The sequence below is a fragment of the Corvus kubaryi genome, unplaced genomic scaffold (genome assembly GCF_017639235.1).
Source record: "Corvus kubaryi isolate FWS band 111438036 unplaced genomic scaffold, C.kubaryi_AGA036_p1.0 66, whole genome shotgun sequence".
NCBI lineage: Eukaryota > Metazoa > Chordata > Aves > Passeriformes > Corvidae > Corvus > Corvus kubaryi.
Genome location: NW_024582054.1, coordinates 23,483,245 through 23,506,384, shown reverse-complemented (window position 1 = coordinate 23,506,384; position 23,140 = coordinate 23,483,245). Strand labels below are relative to the sequence as shown.

The 23,140-nt window shown below is 40.1% G+C and overlaps 1 long non-coding RNA gene across 4 annotated transcripts in view; it reads left to right on the top strand.

Annotated features, from left to right (window-relative positions):
• LOC121673929 overlaps window positions 1-22,843 on the top strand; it is a 57,205-nt gene extending 34,362 nt beyond the window's left edge. Inside the window, exons 4-5 of one of the 4 annotated variants that reach the window (XR_006019365.1) lie at window positions 2,824-2,882; window positions 18,738-22,843. This is a non-coding gene — a long non-coding RNA (uncharacterized LOC121673929). The other 3 variants (XR_006019364.1, XR_006019362.1, XR_006019361.1) reach the window with 3 other exon arrangements.
• The last annotated feature ends 297 nt before the right edge of the window (window positions 22,844-23,140 follow it).

The following is a 23,140-nucleotide window of genomic DNA, read 5'->3' as shown; positions in this document are numbered from 1 at the left end:
TCATCTCCTATGTTGCTGAATTTATTCTTCCTGTCTCCTTCAGCAGCATATTCCTGTGTAGTCAGAAAATTATCAATGATACATATATTTCACATTTGCCTTCATTCCTTTCCCATCTCTCTTCTACTGGACAGAGGCACCTCAGACACTCCCCTGAGCCCCATGCCCCCAGTATGTTTCTTTTCCACTTTCCTCTTCCACCTTCAATGCCTCTTTCCTACTCATCACATAAATATATGTTCTGGGTTATTTCAAAACCCAGCATTATGTACTTGGAAAACTAGTGATTTGAGGTGGAATGGAGAATAAATATAGCCATAATATGCTTTAAAATAGGTGAATTAGTTGAGCAGGAGACTTTTAATGCCACATGGGTGGTCAGTAAAAAAGTAACAATTACCATGAGATGGAATTTGATATACCACAGTTATTTCCTACTCTCGAGATAGGGCAGTACCATGGTAACCTAGACTCCACTGTGTGGCAAGTATTGTTAATTGTATAGATTTTTAATGGGGATAATTATGCTTCTCCTGTCTGAAATCAACCTTTACTGGCAGTGACCAATACCCAGAAGGATATTCTCAAAGGGATGTTGCACGACCTACAGTTTGTACACTTCATATTTCTTCCTTATAGTCAGAAAATTTCACTCCATCAGCAGAAGAGGTGTGAAGTGCTTACCTTCTGATAAATCCTGTTAAGAAATTAACATATTAAAAGTTCAGGTGGATAGATATTCATTCTCACCATAGGTTAGGAATGCTACATATTGATGGGCCAAGCCCAGAAAAAGGAAACCATCTTGTTTGTATTTGATGTTTAATTAGATAACTTAATTTTCCAGTATTGCTATTACAGTTTCTTTCTTTAATGTGGAATTTAGGTTTTTTTCTGAAATATCCACATCTATAATGAGGGTGGATGGAAATTTTCTTTGGCAAAATCTGCTTGAAGCAGATATTGCTTTGCCAGAATTTAACATTCAGGTCAGAGCTTTTCTGCTGTATGGCTCTGTTTCAGGTGAATATTCACTTCTGAGAACAAGATTAGGGAAAATATGTGCCAGTGTTTAAAAATAAATATACCTCTCAGTTGTTTCCTCAACAGCTCTGCAATTTAAAACTTTGCCTTGAAAACTGGTCAAACCTTAAGCTTCTGGAAAAAAACCCAACAATATTTATTTATGCTTATTAGAGGCTTGTTATATTTGTCAGAGTGTCTGTGGTCGATCAGGTTGTACAGTTACATCACATTTCCTAAGATATGTAGCCCTGTCACTTGAGCAGGTCTTTGGTCCTGCTTGCTGGAGTTGGTTGGATCTCTGGATCCACAACTAATGGCAGAGACCATCTCTCTCCTCTGGTTCTGATTGAGCCCAAAGGATATGCAGCAGGAGGAAAAAGCTTCACGTGGAAAGTCACTAAAAAATGAGAAAGAAAGGGTGTAGGGAACCTGGGAATGGAGAGCTCTGAGTGAGGGGGGTTGGAAGAGCTTGTGTTTAACAAGAAAAAAAGACCAGCCACTTTGGACATGGAGCAAATGAGCACACACTTATTGGTAGGTGTACGCGCTCCATCTCTGACAATTATGGAAAAAAATTGAAAAAAATTATGTTGGTCCAGAACACGACATATGAAATTGGCCAGAACATTGAGAAACATGGCAACCTTGAGACGTGGCTAAGGAGGAACACGTGGGTATGGACACTAGCCCCAGCTTTGAGAAGAATGACTAAATGAGCAGGAGTTGGATATGAGACTATGCAGGAATAACAAATGTGAAGAAAGGTGTGCATGAGTGCTACCAGAAGAGAGGTAAGAAAAGGAGCAAAATGTTAAATGTTGGAAGGAAGAAGAGGAAATCTATTCCATCCACCTCTATGGAGCCTTAACATAAAATTTATAGGCCTGAATTCTGATTTCACTACGCTGTTAAACAAAGTAACTGTAACTTCCATTCAAATTGTTTTCCATCTCATGCTTAATAACAGGTTATGTAGAGGGTAACTGTCTTCTACCACTTCTGTGTGAAGGCCAGAACAAACAATTATATTTTTGCTTGTTCAATTCCTATACTTCCAAAACACAATGGAAATGCACCTATGAAATTTAAAGTAAGCAATGACATTGTGAGTTTTAGCACTCAAAAACTGGAAAATATCTGGATTAAACCTGCTCTGGTTGTGCCAGTTTGGCCCTTTTAGGGTTATACATGATGACTGCTGATAAAGACTGGATCCCATACTGTCTCCATGTCCCTGAGGTATGCATTGGTCACACTGAGGGGGAATGGCAAAGTCTCTGCTGGCTGCGACAGAGGGCAAGGCAGGGTCTCCTGGTTCAGGCACCTGAGGGTGTAGAACATGCTGTCTCACCCTATTGCTTACAACCCAGCCCTGTTCCTGAGAGTGGAGGCAGAATTAATGGGGAGGTTTTCAGGTTTTCTGTTGATTATATAGTGAATTTATTCACTAGTTTTAACAGCCTTGTTTCAATAGCTACAAAAAATTTAGGTGCAAAGCAAGTACTACGACGATGTCCAAAGGACTGGACTTCACTTCTTATCCCTTTGCAATGAAGAAGCAATAATGCATCCTGAAGTGTTCACAGTTGTACACTTCTGATCCCTCATATCGTTCATCTCCCAATCCAAAACAAACCTTGCTGAAGGACCTAGATCTCTCAGCAAGTAAGCAAAGTCACCCATCCAGTGCCCTGTGCACAAGAAATATTGCACAGTATAAATGCTTTGGAAAATCTTTTATTTTGTCTCACAAAGTGAGTAGGCAAAATCTGATGATTTTTCACATCTTTGTTCTAGTTGCCCAGATGAAGAAAGGATACTACATCACTTTTCCTAGAAAATTATAAGGAATTTTGGTGAGGATTAGTTAATTTATGCCGTAGTAACAGTCTGCAGCTACAGTGAGGTTCTTGAGGATAGCCTTGCAGCTAGGAGGTGAAATTCACATTGAAGGTGCATTTTTCTCATCTGTTAGTTTTTATGCTCCATTATATATTTTCTATTATAATTTGGAGTGGAGGATCACAGAATAGAAAGCTGATGCATTTTAACAGGAAATGTTTGCTTTCAAAGAAGTGTACCTCTATTTACAGAAAGCCTGGCTAGAGTTTCAAAAGTACTTTTGTCCCTATAGCATCATATTATCTTTTATATTTCTTAATTGAATCCTCATCCTGGAGGCGAGTAGGTGCTGAACGAAATAGACCTCCCAGGTACAACTGCAATGTATTAAGTCTGGGCTTGAAAAATAGGAGATAGCTATTTGGTGCTCAAAGATATTTACTTTAAACCTGTGGGTTTGTTTTTTGTTGGTTGCTTTTGGGGGGGGGGCGGGGAGAGGGGGAGGAGAAGTTTGCTATTATTTCCTTCCCACAGCTACTTCATGAGAAGAGAGAAACACAGGATGAAATGAATGGAAAGCAGAGTTGACAATATTTTTCACAGAATCTACTATAGCTGGCTAAATGCCATTAAAAAAAAAAAAGTGCCTTCGATGGAATTTGGAAATGGATTGCTATCAACCATTGTTCATTTACTGGAATTTGCAAATGGATTGCTCTCAACCATACTGTCTTCTAGCTGTGTTTGCTTTCTAGGGACATTTGTAGGATTCTATTACTATTGTGGCTATTCACTGAGAATTTCAGAACAGCATGCATAAGTATTGATGGAAACTGGGTATTAGATTCATACACATGAATATGTGCACACTGAACACATTGGAAAAATAAATCAACACCATGTGACTCATCAAAGCAGTCATATCTCACAAAGCTCAAGAAGTGATTGGGGAATGTTCACAGAGAAGTGTTCCTGAGCAATTAGAAGTACTTAGAGAGGAAAAAGGATCTCTTTGAATTCTTTTGCATAATAAACTCAAGGAAACCTCAGTCTGCCCATGGAGATCCCATAAGCAGAAAAAGGGCTAAACTTACTGACTAAACTATTCATTGTGAATCATTCCCTCTGCTCTAATGTCTGCACGGCATGGAAGCATGGTGCCAGCCCTGCTACACACTGTAATTTTACTCTTCTAGGAATAAAGTGGGAATATACTGCTGGGCATGTTAAAGCACTCTGCAGAGGACATTATATATATTTTCAACATGTGACCTGCCTTTGATTTTTGTGTTGGAAATGGAGTTAGCAACCTTCAGAGAGAAAATATTAGCCCACAGACAGTGAAATAAGATAATATTTTTTACTTTATTTCTGTAAAGTGCTATTTGGTACAAAAAACTGTACAAGACTGAAATGTAGATTTTGAGCAGTCAGAGCTCAGCACGGCAAAATTCAGCCAGATAATTTTTACATTTTTTGGGCTGACCATGAGTTAACAGTTACTGATTCCTTTAGCAAATTCCTGCCTAACTGTTATTTTTCCTTGATTAAATTGTCCTTTATAAGGACATCTGTTCTGTTCCTTGCCAAGGTGTAAGATACAATCATATCTTAGAATTTGTAAAGTACTTTGGACAACGCAGTAATAAATATATTCTGATGATGAATCCTGCAAAGGAGACATTGTCCTCCCCCCACCCAGCTTAGCACATCTCACTGTCAGAATATTTTTCCCAACACTGTAACTCTCCTTCTCTCCTGATAAAGTATTTCCTCTGTAATTCATCCCTTTTGCCAGCCCAGATCCCTCCAGCTTCTGAACCTCCTTGGAACAATTGCATTGCTCCCTAATGCAGTGTGAGAGTCACCCCTGCTCTGAGGACCAAGATTTCTGTGGGTGGCGGAGTACCACGGAAAGTAATTGTCATTAAGGGGTCAAAGAAAATTGCCCCTGAGTTACAATGTGAACTACCCCACCCTGTATTCAGGACAGCCCAAATGCTAATTCAAAGACATGTGTTACACGGGGATAGCCACGGGAATTCCTCTCCCAGGGAGGAAAACTTGACCTTTCCAGATCTTTTCAGCATGTAGAAGTATTTAAGACTGCTCTTGTGAGCTGTCTTGCACATGGGGCAAATTGCTGTATGTAGAGGTACAAAATTCAGAGGAGAAAAAGTTTTCATAGACTGGGGATGACAACTCAAATCTAGACAGCATGATCTAAGGAGGTCTTTTAATATAACAGAGATATATTTTATAAAGATTGGAAAAACAGAGACTTGATTTTTAGAAATTAAATCTGGAAGAGAAACTGTGAAAAGCAGGTATGGTGCTAATAGTCTCCAGCATCATGCCACAGGGAAGTAATTCTGTACAATGGTGAAGAAACAATGGCTCAAAGAGGTTGCATTTTTGCTATCCTGGGCTTATGACCAGACATCTGGACACTGATATGAGTGGATAGTCTGAGATGAAAGGAGTGGACAGAAGGTAGCAACCAAAGATAAAGAGATAAATGCTAGGGAGCCATCAGCTTTGTGACAGTTGCTGAGAGTGAATTAAATCATAGAGGAGTAAAACTCAGCAGGAGATGGGGAAGCATTGACAGAAAACGGGAAGGCAGAGAGAATACTGAAGAAATGATTGGAACATTGGAAAATAAAACAACGAAGCATCAAGTTGTGGAAACCCATGGTGGGGAAAGGGAGAGTTGTGGGAGATGGGATGATTTGCTCTCATCTTCTAAAGGCTCCCCATTCCCATGAATGCTTATAGTTTTGCATAAATTCACACGCAAAACATAAGGAGCAGATTAAGCTGAACTGGAAAGGAACCACAATGTGGGGAGGTAATAATTAAAGGCAGTTGCTGGGCAGCTAAAGCGTATGGGAGATTGATTATAAATAGACAGAGATAGGTTTGCTGAAGTGGCTAACGTGCCAGTGAGCCTGAGGGAATGGACAGCAGCTGCAGGCAAGTCCAGGACAAGGAAGGTACTGTTCCTCTTGCCCCACTCATCACAGGCACTAGCCCCAGTCCACTTGTGAATCTTGAAACAGGGAGGAGGTAGTGAAAAAACCATAAACTGTGCACCTCTGAAGACAAAATAATCTGTGGCTGTGTACATTGTTTGTGATATTGAGAATGACATCCTAGCTCACACTCCTTAGCAGCTTTACCAGTATAACCATCAGGGCTTTGGCCATTATAGGGTAAAGCTAGCATCACCCTGGGTAGCATCAGAAGAGACTGCTACCAGGAGGACCACCACTATTATTACTAGCTGCAATAAAAAAAGCACTTCTTAAAATGTTTTTTCTACCTAATTGTCAAAACTGAATAATATTATCAGCTTTTTTATCCTTTGAGTATTTTTCTAATAAGAAAGCGCAGAGATGCACTGCAAATAAAAGCAGAAGATTCGAGGATGCAAAGCAATCATGCAAAATGACTTTCATATCAGTTTGATAAGCAGCTGAAATTTAATAACTACATCTCTCCTATGGTGCTGGATGAAAGTTTAATACTTTATGCTTTTGCTTCTTTCTTCCGCATGATGCTTATTCAGAATCATAACTTTTCCTTTTATAGGCACAGCAATGCTTAGGTGCAGTGGATTAATCGAAGCCTTACGAGACTCCAGTACAGTCCAGACTATAGTGACTTATAATCAAACCCTAGGAGAAGACTGTCAGGGGTCATAAGGGAAATGAGTGGAGATCCAAATGCAAAAGTAATATTTACTGAGGATAATGCACACAGATCTTACTGTCCCAGTAGGCAAGATGGAAGGCCAGTCTTTCACAACCCAGTTCCAAGAGACGCTGGATGCAGGAGAGGAAAACGAAAGAGGAAGGTAAAAATGCCTCTCAGAATTTGGCCCACAGATTTTGGCTTAAAATGTGATTCAAAACTCCAGGAATGTGAGACAAGGCAAATTAATATATTAAATGAATAAAATTCAGCCACCAACAAATAATTGTGACACTGGGAAAAAACAAAAAACACCACCACCCCCCCACCCCCCAAAGAAACAGCACACACCGCTTCTCATTTGCAAACCAGTGCTGGTAGCATTCAGTGCAGAGGCTGCTCCACCGTAGGTGACACAGCCCCCAGGACAGTATCCCCACCTCGGAAACCAGCATGGGGCTAAAACAGCTGCAGCGGGGACCTCTGAGCCCTGCCCGATGGGTTTTTCCGATGGAAGCTTGTGGTGGGAAGGGTCACATGGGCAGAGGGTCATGGCCAGGCGGGTGTGGGTCAGGAGGAACAGGGAGCCAGGAGCGGTGAGGGGACGCGAGCAGGGGCAGGGGGGTAGGCAGGGGGGCTGGCAGGGGCAGAGGACGGGGCAGAAGACAGGGGCAGGGGGCAGAGTGAGAGCACAGGGCAAGCAGAGCCCTGTCAGGAGCAGGGGCAGGGAAGGAGGCAAACAGGGCAGGAGCCTGGGGCAGGGAGAGGAGCAGAGGCAGGGGCTGGGGCAGGAGTAGCGACAATGGCAGGAGCAGGGGCAGGGGCAGGGGCAGCCAGGGGCAGGGGCAGCCAGGGACAAGGGCAGTGGCAGTCGGGGCAGGAGCGGGGCAGGGGCAGGAGCAGGGGCAGGGGCAGGAGCAGGGGCAGTCGGGGCAGGAGCGGGGCAGGGGCAGCCAGGGGCAAGGGCAGGGGCAGTCGGGGCAGGAGCAGGGGCAGGGGCAGTCGGGGCAGGGGCAGGAGCAGGAGCAGGGGCAGGGGCAGGGGCAGGGGCAGTCGGGGCAGGAGCAGGCCAGGGGCAGTCGGGGCAGGAGCAGGGGCAGGCAGGGGCAAGGGCAGTCGGGGCAGGGGCAGGCAGGGGCAAGGGCAGTCGGGGCAGGGGCAGGGGCAGGCAGGGGCAAGGGCAGTCGGGGCAGGAGCAGGCCAGGGGCAGGGGCAGGGGCCGAGGTGCCGCCTGCTCCGCTGCAGCAGCGCCCCCTTCTGCTCGCTGCCGAGGCCGCAGCCGCGCTCGGCGCTGCGGGCAGCTGCGCATCCCTCGCATCCCGCCGGCTGGGAGGGAGGCTGGAGACACAGGGGAAATGTAGAGCATGGTTGGGGATTAGAAAAAAGGATTTAAAAATAAAAAAAAAAAAAAAAAACCCAAAAAACTAGAAACAGTCGTTTGCAGGCGGATGATGGGAAGTCTCCGGATTCACTGGTGGATGGGTGCGTGGCTTCAGTTTCGAGCCTGTGTGTGAATGTGTGTGTGCAAAAAAACAGAATTAAAAAAAATACAAATGAAAGAACATCTGATGTAGTCATCAGATCTAACTACAGCACTTTAATATGAATTGCTACTCCAGATGTTGTCTTAAGAAAATGAATCAATTAGACAAATGAGGAATCTCTTCCTAAATCTTAACAGGAGAAAATAAAGTCCAGTAGCTGCAGACTATTGTATAAATGTCCTAATGGCTTTCATTCTTCTCATATACCTGTCAGCTTTACTACAAGGCTTCTCATCGTTTAAGTTGTTGTTTACCTTCCTGAATACTGGTTTGATTTGAAAAAGTGTTCTAAATGTTCAACACCTTTTACCCTGAAAATAATAATACATCAGCCTTTAGGAGTTGAACCCAGCAGAAACTGGTGTCACTATTCATAAAATAATTGAGTTTACACAAAAAGTGATTTCTGTAATAGCCCCCTTTTTACAAGTATGTACATTTTATTTAAAATTACTGACTCAAAAAGCAAGGTAGGAAAAAATCACCTCCAACAACTTCCTGTAATTGCGAATTATTGTGAGGGAAACAGAAGGAAAAGATTTTGAAATTATGAGCCATTATGCTTGAGAGAGAGAGGGAGTAAGTGAGAGAGAGGGAGAGGGAGAGAGAGAGGCAGTGGGAAAAAAAGACATCTCGGCTTCATGAAACACAGCTGACAAGCTCGACTAAATTACCCCCGGACCATTACAAAAATCACTTAATTGCCAACCATTTTGTTAGGTCAATTGACTCTAATTGAAAAAATAACAAAAAGCTTATTATGCTGCAAATGCGGCCGTGGAAAATGAGTCTTCTGTTAGGAGGAAACAATAATTCTAAATTTCAGCTGCTGCTAACACTACAAAGTTCAGTGTTTCCTTCTGATAGAATCTACTGCACAGGAGAAAGTGAATATGCTCCAATTGATTGATATTTCTTTTAATGTTGCCCCCTCTTCCTTCTTCGTACTCACAGCCCCTTCAGCTGACCCACCCACCCTGCTCAGTTTTATTTCCCTTCCTTGCTGCCTCGTGGCTCTCCTTCCCGTGGCAGGGTCGATGTCAGTTTTTGCTCCTAAGGCGTTTGTGGTTTGGGGGTGTGTGAGGCTGCTGTGACTCCTCTTTTCAGCTTCTTCACAATAACCTCAAAACCCAGGTGAGGGGTTAGGAGGGGCACCTTGCTAAATCCTCCTGGCCCCCTTCGCTTTCCTCTTTTCCTCACACACTGCAATTTTCTTTAAAGCCTGATAAGAGAGAATTGTTTATGTATTTTCACCAACAAAATACCTTAGAAAGAGTCCCCCCAATGTAAATTAAAAAGCACAAACCTTGACTGGAAAATAGAATTGTAATTATTTATAATGATCAAATTTTTAGGAGTGTGTGCATCAGTTTCTTCATTTCAAAAGAAGATAAACGGGCTGGAGCTCCACTATTGTCCCAATTACAGATTTGAATACTGGAGGTTCATAATGGGATGGATTCTGCTCTGTGAAAAGTAATTATTTGTCCATAAAACCACAAGGCTGCAGAAATGAACTCGGATGGCAAGAGCCTTTTGTTCAGCTCCTTTGCAGTGAAGAGGTAGTGAATGGAAGAAAGTTCTCAGTAGCCACAGTGCATGATTAAATATTTCCATAATCATGTCTATATGTTTGCCTCTTGCACTGTGTTCAGAAAATTCCTTTTCTGATTTTATCCTTTCAGGGAAACTGCCTGACTGTGTTGCACTTTTGCAAGGCCCAAAACTCTTGAGCTGACTACAGTAAAATGGTGAACAAAAAACAATGTGATACAGCAGGATGTTCCTTCACAGTATTTTAGAAAAAGAAGAAAAAAAAAAAAAAAAGCAAAAAACTTTGTGCATGTGTATGGGTATGTTTTTGCTTTGCCTTTTATACCTACGGTAGATCTTCCAGTGCTTTACAAAGCAGTGAGTTAAATACTGGTGGCGTGGTGCCTGTGTAGGCAAACGGCACAGCCATTATGTGCTCAGCATACGTTTTTATTGTTTCTTTATATAGAACCCAATATCACTTACACAGAGGGGGATACAACAAATATATCAGACCATGAAGCACACATATGTGCTGTTTCTTTCTGAGCATCCGCAGCTGTATATAATCAATGGAACATTCCTTTGGAGTGCGCCACAGGTCAGCAGGAGCCTTGATACACAGCTGAATTTATGAGTGATCACATTGTTTTAAATATGCATCACTTAGATTTCTACAGGTGTTTAAAGATTTCCCTCAATATTCCCTTTTTTTTTCTTTTTTTTGTTCCTTTTGTGAAAGGCGTGCACATGGAAAACAGAGATTGTATAATTAAGGCTTCCATTTGAATGCTAAAATTGATATAATTTACCATAACTGACAACAGAGAATATTATATCATCTCTAAGAAAAAAGCCACTCAAACTGCTAAAAAAATTAAAATTTGCGTGAGTGAAATATTGCTTCTAATCAGGGACCAGAAAACCTCGAAATTCACCAAGCCTTGTTGAATGTGGGGGACTTTGTAAAGCATTAAGAAAAAAAAATTAAAATCTACTTTTATACTTCAAAATATATGTCAGTAATTTTGTCTAAAAGTGTACATCAAAAATAAAAATAAACAACACATTAGAGAAACACTATTTGAAATATGTGATTTAAAATAAAACAAGCATTATTAATCTGCTTCCTTTATAGTAGAAAAGATATAAAATTAAATAGATAAAATCTTAAGAGAAACCAATGTGCATGTATTGAGGAAAGACAATGAAGCTTCACAGACCGAATAGAACCAATTCCTTTCAAATAAGTGGGAAAGCCCTACAGAGAGAAATAAAAGTGAGGAATGGTGAATTCTGTAACACTTGCCAGACCAATGAGCTTCATCAATTAATCACAGCAAAATAATCACCACCTACATTAAAGAATAATACATGAAAAGGACAGGGCATAGCTTTAACTTATTCAGAAAGGGCTGACTCCCTAATCCCTCTGAGTCTTGACATGTTAACTGGGTAGCGACTAATTAGATGTCAAAAATTCATAAGCACTCTTTAATATTGCATATATCTGCGGCAGACATTTCAATATGAGAGTTGTATACACAGAAGTCACTATAGCATTAAAACACAGCAGGGTGGGAGAAATAAAAGGAAAACAATAAAAACAATGGCCCTTAAAAACCCAAGAGAATGCCTCCTTTGGAAGTGTGTACTTTCTTATTCAGAAAAAGTATCACCTTAATAAGAATTATAGGCAAAGAGGTTTCACTGTTCCATGCTGTGTGGACGAAAAGAGGGAGAAAAGACTGACTTATCAAAGGCACTGGCAGGTAAATAGTAATTTACTATGCATGCACAATGAACATTACACAGTGCCTTGACACAGGGCGATAATGAAAGACATGCTATTGTGGCATCCATCGAGGGAATTTTTTTCTTCATTCTTCCTTCCCTTGTCTCTCTTGAGCAAAGAAGCAGTGATGTTTCCTGGCAGCTGCCTCCTGTTTCAAGCCATTTCACATAATATAGAAAGAACCTGAAGTTTAGTGTTTTAAGTAAGTGAGTTAGTTTGCTGGTTTGGCGATATATACATTGCTTGTGCGTGAACTTATATTTCAGATGCAGGGCTCTGTATTTTTATAGAACAAGCCTTTTCCTGTCTGAAGAATTATATGAACCTGTTATATAAAACAATGCAGCAAGATTAAATACAATGCATCATATAATACACTGGTTTATGACTTGCATCCTTTAATTGTAGCTCTCAGGAATAAAAAGAGAGGAATGTGTTGTTGTTTATAATGCAGAATTGCCATTCTCTCTTTTGACTAACAATGTGTACTGTACAGGGTAGTAGTCTGTGGATATTCCTCTATTTTCTCCTTTACCAAACAGCAAAGTTAAATCCCACTTTTTCAATGCTTCTAACTAGCTTACAGGCAGGAAGCCTTTGAATTTAGCCTGCATGCAGTATGGGAGGCTGTGACTGTAATCCTCCCTTAGCTGCTGCTGTTTAAATGTGACATGGCTGCAACTGGAATGTTTTAATTATTTTAAAAGTGTAAAATCTTGTAACATGATGATATAAGGTAAGCAGTCTCGTGCAGAGAAAAAATTATTTGTTCATCTCACGGGAGTAGCATCTAAAGAGAATGTGGCTCTCCTTGTATGTTGCAGTGTGTGTAATAATGATATTTGCATGTATCAGCTGATTAGTACTTTCATAAGCTGACATCTCTCACTGTGATGGCAACTTCTGGACTGATGTAGTACAAGAATAAGAATGAGATGCAATTTAATGACTGCTGACCATGTTAGACTGAATGGTCACTTGTTGTTCAGTTATACCTGGCCTTTCCTTTGAAAGTTGCTACGTTAATTTTATTTCCAAAAGACCTCCTATAATCAACACTGAAACTGTAATTAACTGCTTGCATTTGTCATTATTACACTATTCACACCTTTTTCTTGCAATTGTAAATGTGTTACCTAGCACTTATGTTTGTCCATGTCTTGAGTGTCCAAGGGTGTTTTGTGGGCACACACTTTGTGGTTTTAGACTAGAATCAAAATATTAAAGGCAACAATTAATTAGTGATTTCAATCAGAAGGTGATGATCTGCAGTGCTGGTAGTAGTTTTTGACTCCTTTTCTTCCTTTCTGTCATGTTCCTGCCTGTTAGATAATAACGCTGATGTTAATGTGATACTGCTCCATTTTCTGACACACTTGGCCGGCGAGATGGTCCCAAAGCACTCTGTGCATTCTCCACTTTGCTAGAGTCCAAGCACAGACTGGCTCACTTGGATGAGATCTAGCTGATTGTGTAAATTTTTCCAAAGGAGTCCAAAGATGCTGGGATAGTTTCTCTGTAGCCACTGTGGTCTGTTTTTTCTGTGTGACCCAGGGTTTGTTTGGATGTTCAGGAGCAGGAGGGGCTTCCATACTGCAAGTGGTCTGCATCTGCAAAGCTCTTATCTACAAACCCCAGGGAGCTCATATGTACCATGGGTGCTTTGTTCAGGGTTTCCTTACTAATTGGGGCTTCCTGATTTTTTGATTTGATCAAAACCAGCATCCTACCCACATCATAAACATTTCATAAATTATTCCTAATACCCAGTATTTATGTAATGAAACATGTGGGTTTGGAAGCATTTTGGTTGGGGGTGGGAAGGAAAGGAGAAGGAAGAAAAGGAAGCTCCTTCCTTTCGAAGACAGGCTTACTCTGACAAGTGATGTTGAATACCAGTATCTTTTTGTTTTTGGCAAAATTCACATGGCTTTCAGAGGGTTGAGGCCAGAAATTACATGAATTCAGTACACCTCAGCAAACAGGTTAACTAATGCCTCCTTGAAAAGCTGAAAATAAAGTGGTGTAAGCATCCTTCATTCATCTACACTGTTCAGATATGTCCAAGGTTCACTGATACAAACTAAATCCTCATTTATAAAAAGTCAGGTTTTCCAGGAGGATGTTTTATTTTTGTAAGAAACCTGGTTTTCTAGTAATACTGCTTTACTGGACGAGTCTAAATCCAAAACAAATGTATAAAAAGAGGCATGATCCTACCTAGTGCCTGACTGCCAAGGAAAATTCTGCAAGCTCAGTATAATGCATAAGTCTGATCATAGTGTGATCTTAAAATAGGCTTTCAGAGCTGTGGTGGGGGAGAAAAACAATATCCACATAACTTATCAATAGCTGAGCATCCCTTTAGTCATTCCACACTGTTGTGCACAGGCAACTTGTGAGCTGACAAATTTGGAATTCTGTCTACAAAATGTTCTAAGCCTGAAAAATGAAGTCATGGCAAGTAAAGGTCATATCCAGCAACTGCATGAAGAGGGTAGTGTGATTGTGGTTTATTTTAAGGGATAACAAAGATATAACTGGGGAAAAAAAGTGTGGATAGGAGCAGTTTTGGTTCTCCTTAGACCATACTAGGCCAGTAAGTTTTGTGGAGAGTTAATAAAGGAGATGGATGTGTTCCCAAAGGGAAAGGAATATGAATCACAAAAGTGCCAGCTCAGTCAAGACTGGAAGAGCATCTGCTAACATTTTAGCCTTTTTAATGGTCTCACACTGGTTAAAAACATCCAGAAAGATGGAAGGAGTAAAACATAAACCAAAAGAGAAGAAAGTCCCTTTCATTACATGTTCCTTGAACCAGTGAAATCAGCTAGTGGGAATGACCACGGCAAAAAGTTGTGCGTGTGAATTCCTAAAGAAGCAGAAAAATCAGTCTAGGCCAGTTTTTGCTCTTTCTCTTGTTCTGTACAAACACTGTCCTGGGCCAAGATAGAGCTGACTGATGCCACAACACTTCAGAAGCCCAAATTATTGAGAAAGCTGAGAGGAACAAATGGGAATCAGCAGAACGCATCACCAAAAGGACAAATAACAGATGGACAAACATAATTCCAAAGCAAATGCCAAATACTGGAAGGAACAACAGAGTTGGGTAACATACTGGAAGAGAGGCAAAATAGTTAGATTCAGAGGACCAGCACAAATGCCAAAAGGCCTTTAACAGAAGAGAGAAGGTGAAACTAGACAGGCAAAAGAGAAGCTGCTTTCAAAATTCAGAGTATTTGTAGCACAGAATATTTCTATCTGTTAGGCTCTTGGTGTCTCATCTTAAATATTTCCATTAGCACTGTATTTTCTACTGGTTCAGGGCACTGTGCTCTGCATGCTGGAGCTGTACGTGGACATGCTGACAATAAAGTATGAAACTGGGATGGCCCAACCCAATTTCAACCATGTAGCTCTTTTGAATTCCCACGGTGGCCACAGCAATGTGTTCATTGTGTAGACCAGCTGTGATCCAATGGATGTTACCCCAGGAGCAGCCCACAGACTGAATGGACACATGTTAAGTCAAGTCTGCTAAACAACTGCCTTTGAGATTCTTTCTGTCATTTAAGTGCTGTTCATATAAATTTGTAAAAGTTGTTAATTATAAGGTGCTCTCACTCAAAAAATTGTTTCAGTAAACAGCATCCTACATTCAGGACCCTGTTTAGCTGTGCTCCAAATTACTCATACAGTTCTAAGGGTTAATGACAGAACAAATGTTCTTGTAATGAATTATTGGTGTACCTTGATGTCACAAGCCAAACAGCTGTTTGTGCAGAAGCATTATAAAATAGGCTGTAGTGCTATTGAGACAATATTAACTGAGGTAGAGAGCTGGAGAGTTTGGTCCCTTTTCTACCCACTGTTGAGGTCAATTCTATTATTTATGTGGTTGAAAGCACAACAAATAGATACTGTTATAGCTCTTTAACCAAAGCTTGTGGTGTTAAATTTCTGATTACACTTGGTAGAGAGTGTGAAAACCCCAAAATCTCCTGGTTTTCCTCTTCTTGTTGCCAATGGTTTCTGAATGTCATTAAGGACAAGAAGTACATATGACAATACCTACATGACGATTTTATTTTTGCTTAAAAATGTGGTAGATTTCTTGCTGACCCTGTCAACAACTATGAGTACTAATTTGCTAGCTCAATGACTCATCATCAGTTCAGTTTACATGTAGCTAACCAAGGTCAGCCCTGAATAAAAAATATTTGATTTCAATACTTAATTCAAGGAGGTGTGATATTTCTATGGGGTTTTTGACTGCTTGATGTAAAACCCTCTAATTGCAGAACCTGAATAGTTCTAGGTTCACTGGTTCATTTTAAATTAGATTTGAGAATCATTAAGTCAGCTTCCTGAAAGGGTCTGACCTGTGTTGGCTGTGTACAGTACAATCGCAATGTCGGACAAGGGGTTCTGCAGTTAGAGGTCACATATTTTCATTGGGTTCTGCTGGCTGGGGTCAGGAGATTCTCTTTCTGAGTAATTCAGCACAGTTTCAGGCCTCAGCTGTGCTGCTGGGGGTCACTGTTCTTGGTCAGGTTGCCATGGGGAAGGGATAAGGGAAAAGTGGACTTTTGTGCTTCCTTCCATTTGACTGCACAGCTTGCTGCTTAGCACAGGGCACTTTGACAGGAAGTGGCTGTGAGGAAGCCCACACTTGTTCCAGTTCATCTATCACAACAAGAGTTATTCTGGAGTGAAAGGATACAACCTAAGGGATGCAGAAATTTCAAAAGATCAAAATCAGAGCATGTGCATGCTCCCAGAGAAAAAGCTCCCGTGTAAAACACTGTAAAGCATGAAAAATGTGGTATTGGGCTGCTTAGGGATGGTATTCTGTTCTGTTTACGTTGTGATTCTTTTTTCCCTTCAGCATTCAGTATATTGGATTTAAGTGGTCACCACAGAAGCAGTTAGTATGCAAATGCCAGGACTAGCATGGATGGTTTTGGTGCTGGTTCCTCCCTTATTTGACACTTGCACAAAGCCCTACAGCCCAAGAAAGCAGCCAGAGCCCCACATCAGACCAAGCTGCTGCTGCTTGTCTCATTCTAGCAGTAGGAAGCTCCATGGACGGTGTAGGCCAGTGAGAAACAATAATCTATATAACATATATATTCTAATAGGAAGAAATCATTTAGTAAAAAGAAATAGAGACATATGCTGAAGAAGAGATAAAAAGATAAGTGCCCTGGCACAGGTAAGTATAATTCCCACTTGCTTGTGAAAGCTGAGTCCTTAACTTGTCAATAAATTGGATGAATTGCAGCCCCAGTAATAATGTTGTAAGCTGTTATAGGTCTACTGGTCCAGAAGCATATACTCTTCACTGGCTCCCACTCCTTTGGCATCATATTCTGCACTTTGAGAGCTGAGGACTGAAAACAGTGAATGACATGATGTTTTATGTCTAAAAGAAAAAGAATATACTCCTAGCTGTGACTAAAACACCCTACATAGGATAAGCAGGAAGAATTTTCAAAGGTGGAGTAGTATTAACCACCAGTAACTACTACACTAAATAGATTCAACTATACTTAAGTGTTTTCATAGCATTATTGTGCCAAATACTTATTTGCTTGTCAGGAGACTGTATTTGCTGGAGAAAAGTTGAAACTTTTTTATTCTGATTTTAGGATCCCTCTTGTCCTTATGTCATATGAATATTTTATTTTGGCATTTTTCAGGTGAATCTAGAAACCATATTTTAGCCAGGTGTAGGATCTAGTTTTCTACCTTGGAAATTATAAAGTAGGGACATTTCAGGTAACTGAAAGGCAAAAATAGGTTACAGATGTTATTGTTACAGTTACCATGATTGCCATTACAAATGTACCACACTCCACCCACACCTGTATTTCCTTGTTCTCAGAATTGGAAATTTTTGCAGTCACTTAGAGGTTTGAACTGGAAAATGAACAAACTGCAATGCTTCTGAATCCCATGATCTGCCTGCAGCCCCCTGAGCATACACCCATGCAGGAATGGACCCAACAGGGAGCAGCTCAGAGCAACCTTTGTTCAGGGGGGCTGTTGCAAAATCAAACTGTGCCAAGGCTGGCAGATCAGAGCTCAGCACTGAGGAAAGAGGATTAAGGATACTCCCCATTCAGTGAAAGTATGTACAGAACCTCCCCCAGGGTCTGAAATTTTGCTTTTAAAAACAACACATAAAGTTTGGCTCACATTTGTAGCACTAAAAGTGCTCTCTTCTGAGGAGAAGATCCCAGTCCACATAGCAGACCTTATAATTCACCATTCTAGTCCTTTCCTGTACGTAGTTGTGATGCTGTTGGAAGATACTAAAGACTTGGAGCTTTTAGAGGTAATTCAATTTTATTAAAAAATATGCAAATTTATGTTTTCATAGTATTTTGCTGATTTTAACTGAGATGGACAAAATTTCTACACAAATAATGTCAAATGATGCTTGCTTCATGTTCTTGAGATCAGAACCACTGACCTTACTGAAGACATGTTTGGGAGATCCTGGATGAAAGCACAGGATTGGTTCAGTCTGTGTAACAGGGTCCAAAGTCACCAAGGCTTTTTTGACTTGCTTTCCTGAGGCTTAGGAAGCCTACCAGAGAAAGCCATTTATGTTTCTTGTTCTCCCCATCTCTTGTCTCTGTGAATATAATTTCAGTAAATTAAATCAATGTGGTTAAGTGATCAGATATGTTAATACTTGACAAGCTTTGTGAGACAAATGCCCCAACAAGTGATTCCACTGCAGGAAGGGCAGTGCCATGAGCTCAGCAGTGTTGCTCTCTGGGTAGCCAGCTCGCACACACTGGCTGGCCAAAAGGCACGTGCAGACTTCAGGCATTACATAGGTAATGACAGGATCTGGAAAGGCAACAGTGCTAATGTGTATTTAGGATAAAAGATCAGGGCATGCCATAAAGGTCTGAAAATATAGTAATATAGCCACCAAGAGGAAAAGAGAGATTACAGTAACTTCAGTGAGACCATGGAAATATTAAGGATGTGTTTGTGGGAAATCACGCTCTGAATGTCCATTGCTTACAACTTTTTCATTTTGACAGGTAATGCTTGAATCTACTGACTGTCTAACTTGAGACCTTCTGGGTTGTGTTTTGGTTTTTTTTTCTTGTTTGATTTGTTGGGGTTTGTTTGTTCGTTTGTTTCATGGGTTTTGGTGGGTTTTGGGTTTTGGGGTGTTTTTTTGCTGGCACCCTTATCCTTTGTAATTCTAACACAGGATTTAAGTGTTAATGTCAAATCCTGCATGGATACATTGACGTCTTTTCCTTTTACAGAATTTACAGATGGAGAAAAGAACCCTACTGCACAGGAGATTTGAATAGGTGGATAAGTACCAGTGAAAGTATTTGCATAAGGAAAAGAATTCTATTTTATAACTCAACATGAGAAGCATAGATTACTTTGCACATACTTATTAAGATTAGTCCATAAGAATTCATTACTGGCATCTTACTGGAGAAATTAGTTATTTCTTTCTCAGTCAAAGATAACACATAAAACTTTGTTTGTACAGCAGACAATTAAGATGGAGGTTATTTCCTAACACTAATGAAAGTTCTCCCGTAGAACCATTGCAAATTTCTATGGACCTCTAACCTGTCATTTTCTTCTGTTTAGTTCATTGTATTTTGCAACAAAGAAAACTGTACCCGACTGTGCACAGAAAAAGAAAAACCCTTTTTCAGACAAAAGAAGCAAAACTCTTTTGTTACAAAAAATAGCACAACTTCAGAAAAGATATTTCCTAATAGAGATCACTTGGCTATTTGACTGTTTTCAGCATGCAGAGGGTTAAGCTCAGCTGAGAATGCCAGACATACCTGTATTCATTCCATTTTGAATAAAGTGACAAATTCCTATTCTTGGTCACTGGAGCAAAAAATTAGCCCTGTGCTTCAGTGAAAGGTCAACATGGGAAGAAATAAACAGGAGGTGAGAGGTCATGACCTGTGTCTAGAACAGCAAAAAATGGCTGAATAAAAAAAAAAGTTAATTCTACTGTACATTGTACTTTCCATATAGTCAGGTCCCATTTGAAATGCAAAGCACTCCTAGAGTGTTGTTCTGGAAAAAGATTGAAATGTGTGTATAATTATTTATTTATTTTGCTATTTTTGTACAAGCCCCATTGGTTTGATCTATTTTAATAATCCCTGCGTATACATATATATTCCTATGATCAGGGATCCAATGGATCCAGGAGATGTTTAACTGAGCAGGCCCAGAGAACTCTTTGGCTGTCCATGTCTTTTGGTCACATCTTCAGTGATTACTGAAGATCCAGAGACTCCGTGAAATGCTCAGGGAAGAGAACCAGTCACCAGTGGGAATGAGAGCCTGAATCAGACATTGAAGGTATTGGAAAGAGGCAACAAAAAGAGTGTTTAGCTCTACTGCTCTTGTTTGTGCTCAGCCTCTGTCACTGACAGACTAATCCTGTCTGATGCCGAATATCAGTTCTATCTAGTCCAGGAGTATAAAAGCCATCTCGTGTGCCCTAGGTAGATGTTGTGGACATGTAAGCACCAGCAGCAGCAAGCAGCAGACTATAGAAATTAAATAAAAGCATATTTATTCAGTCAAAAGTGGTGTTCAGTGACACACCTCATGCACTGGGAGCTGTGGAGAGGAGAGCAAATCTTCTTCAGAATGCAGCACTTCTGGGACATCTTGCTTCTCTCAGCAGCCTGGGGATACTTCTCAAATCACTGCTCAAGAAGGTGCAGGTACAGGTTTGGGGAAAATATCAATGTCCACTTCTTCAGAATTTTGATTGCAGTTTAAAAAAAAAAAAAAAAACAAAAAAACCCAAGCATGACAGAAAAAAGCCTTCTCTGAATGTGCATATGGTTGACAGAAGGGCCAACTAAGAAAGAACAACTCTGCCAGAAATGGTTTTCTCTTTAAATATCAATTCAAAATCAAGGTGTTGAACCAAAGAACACCTCCATGGACAATGAAGTATTGATTTGTAGGGTATTTGACTTTGCAAAAAGAAAACATTAAAGGTGGCAGAAAAGTCATTGTTCAATGTGCAATGCTGAGCAAAAGGATAATTTTTTTTCCATTTCTTCTTCTCTTATACACTGTCTGGGAGGGTTTTTATGAAATATATCTTCATCATGAAACAACAATTCACTGCAACCAAAGCTCTAAGCAGTACAAGATTGATTTTAGCTAATTTTCTGTCTCCCAAAATATTAGGAACAAATGAAACCAAAATAATTGAAACAACCTGTTTCAACATTTTGAAATTAAAAATCCTCTTTTTCATTTGTAGGTACTTTTTATTTAATAAGGTAAGTATACTTACATGAGAGAAGTGAAAAATTATGAAGATAATATTTTTAAGAATCTGAAGTGAATATCAGCTTATCTACCTTTCAAGAGTTTGAATTTTTATTTTCAAAATATATTTATCAGAGTATGAGAACATGTCTGCAGAAGAGCAAAATGCATCCTGCCGAGTTCTAGTTGTGCAGTTTCCTAAATGCCCCTGGATATGATGACCACATTGTATTAGGATGCAACAAATACCTTGAGCAAGCCACATATTTAGTTGTATGGCTTACAGTAAGAGATTACAACAAAGCTTTCAAAAACATGAAATAAGAAAATTTTTTTGTGTCTGTCTTATTTTGGGGTTGTTCATTTTATTTTTTTCATTTTTATCTAGTGCCTTACCAATGCTTTGCTAATTTGATCATATTCTTTTATTCTGAAATGGATATTTGCCTTCTGTTTGCTTTATTTTCCTTTCTAGGACTTGCTTGTGTTTTTGGCTTAATATGTCTCATATTAGCAGCAGAGTTGTACAGTGTTATGCCAGTTGGCACTTCATATTTCAGCAGGTTGAAGAGCAGTATGAGGTCTTGTGTGAAAGATATCCACCCAAATTAACCAGTTACCATCCTTTAGCAATTGTTTGTATGTATTAGCTACTGCACATCAGGAAACAGAGTGGTTCTGAGACCCCAGAAATGATTTTCCAGTGGTTCCCAAAAATATATGAGCCAAGTGAATTTCTGTTGCAGTTCAGAGAAGGTGGTAGATATACCAGTGAGACATATGTCAAAAAACAGAAAAAAAAGGATGGTTGAAATTGGCATTACTACTTAACATTAAATCTGCTTGCATGCTGTTGTGAGGTATATTGTTCTTTTGAAACCAAACTATAGCATTTATTCTGATGCTAGGAGAAACAAAACCAATCATCCCTTTTCTCCCCATTTCTGTGTGGCAAGTGAAGATAAATGCAAGTAAAATATGAAAAATTTTGTATGATGAGAAGGCTGTGTGATCTAGTAGAATTCTTCAGTGAAATTCAAATGAATGGATTACTTTGGGTGAGGAGAAAATACCTCTTCTGTATATCTTCTTGTGTATCTTCTGTATATTGATGTCTATCAAGTCTGTTCTGCTATGGCTGCACATGCATGACACCATGTCCATGTGACATCAATGCTCAGAGCATAGTGAAGACTGATGTTCACTTTTTACAAGACTGGATGGAAACAGAATAGAGGGCCAAGTAACAAGAATAATTGTTTAGGTTTGCTCTGACATGCCTAGTTCAGAGATCTTGATGTCAATTTGTATGTGGAACTGAGAAATTATTGTAGTTCTCAAACAGTCTTGAGCTCTGAGGCAGTGGCTTAGATAAAAAAATTCTTTTCTCTTTACCTGTCAGCACTTGAATCCACAGCAGACCTTGGTACAGTTGTCCAAGATTTGACTCTTGGAAACTGAAATGTTCTCTCCTTTGCTGCAGCTTGAGATTATATGCAAAGCCCAGAGAATGCAGCACAAGGTTGGTTGTTCAAATGACATTTCAAATAAAGAACTTATAATGCTTCATCAGGCCTTGCTATCACACAGGTTCAGTTCTCAGCATTTCAGACACATTCCTGCTGTATGGCACTTTTTGCCCAGAAGGAAGCTAATAGTGTTTTATCATACCAAGGACAGAGGTGCTTTTGTCAGGAACCAAACCATTACTGGTGTGTTGGCTATCAGATAAGGATGCAACCACAACACTGTGCCTTGAGCTACCCCTCAGTCCTGTCACCAAGGCCAGGCTGCACCGGGGCTGCGGTTCCTCCAGCACAGCCCTTCCTGTCATCTCTGTTCCATACACAGGGCGATGAATATCTAAACCCCCTGCTTTGTTACAGCAAGATGTTAGTTCATCTCAAGCCTATCCCTACATGAATGGTTTCTCTATGCTAAAAGGGTAACAAAACAAGGTATCAGATAAGAGCAAATCCTGAAATCATGAGTCAGTTGTTGTTCTGTCTGCATTCAATGGTCTGACAGTTGCTCATCACCAAAATGCTGAATAACGTCATGTTATGTGAATAAAATGGCATTCTTTGCTTCACTCATGTTCATGTGTAACTGATTTCATTGAGCCTTGAAGGGAGGTGGGTATAAGGGAAAGAATAAGGTTGCAGGGAAGGTCTGGGGTAATTTTCCAGTGGTGTGCTGTGGGTAGCACATTTCGGATAACACTCCTTTGTTCTGTGTTCACGTGGCCAAATGTTTATTACTTTGAAGACATCACCAATGTATTTGAACTTAACACACTGACAAAATTTTTTTTTAGTAGAATAAGAATTCCAAAATCTGAAAAAAAAAACCAAAAAGAAAGAAAAAAAAGAGACAAAAATAAGTGAAA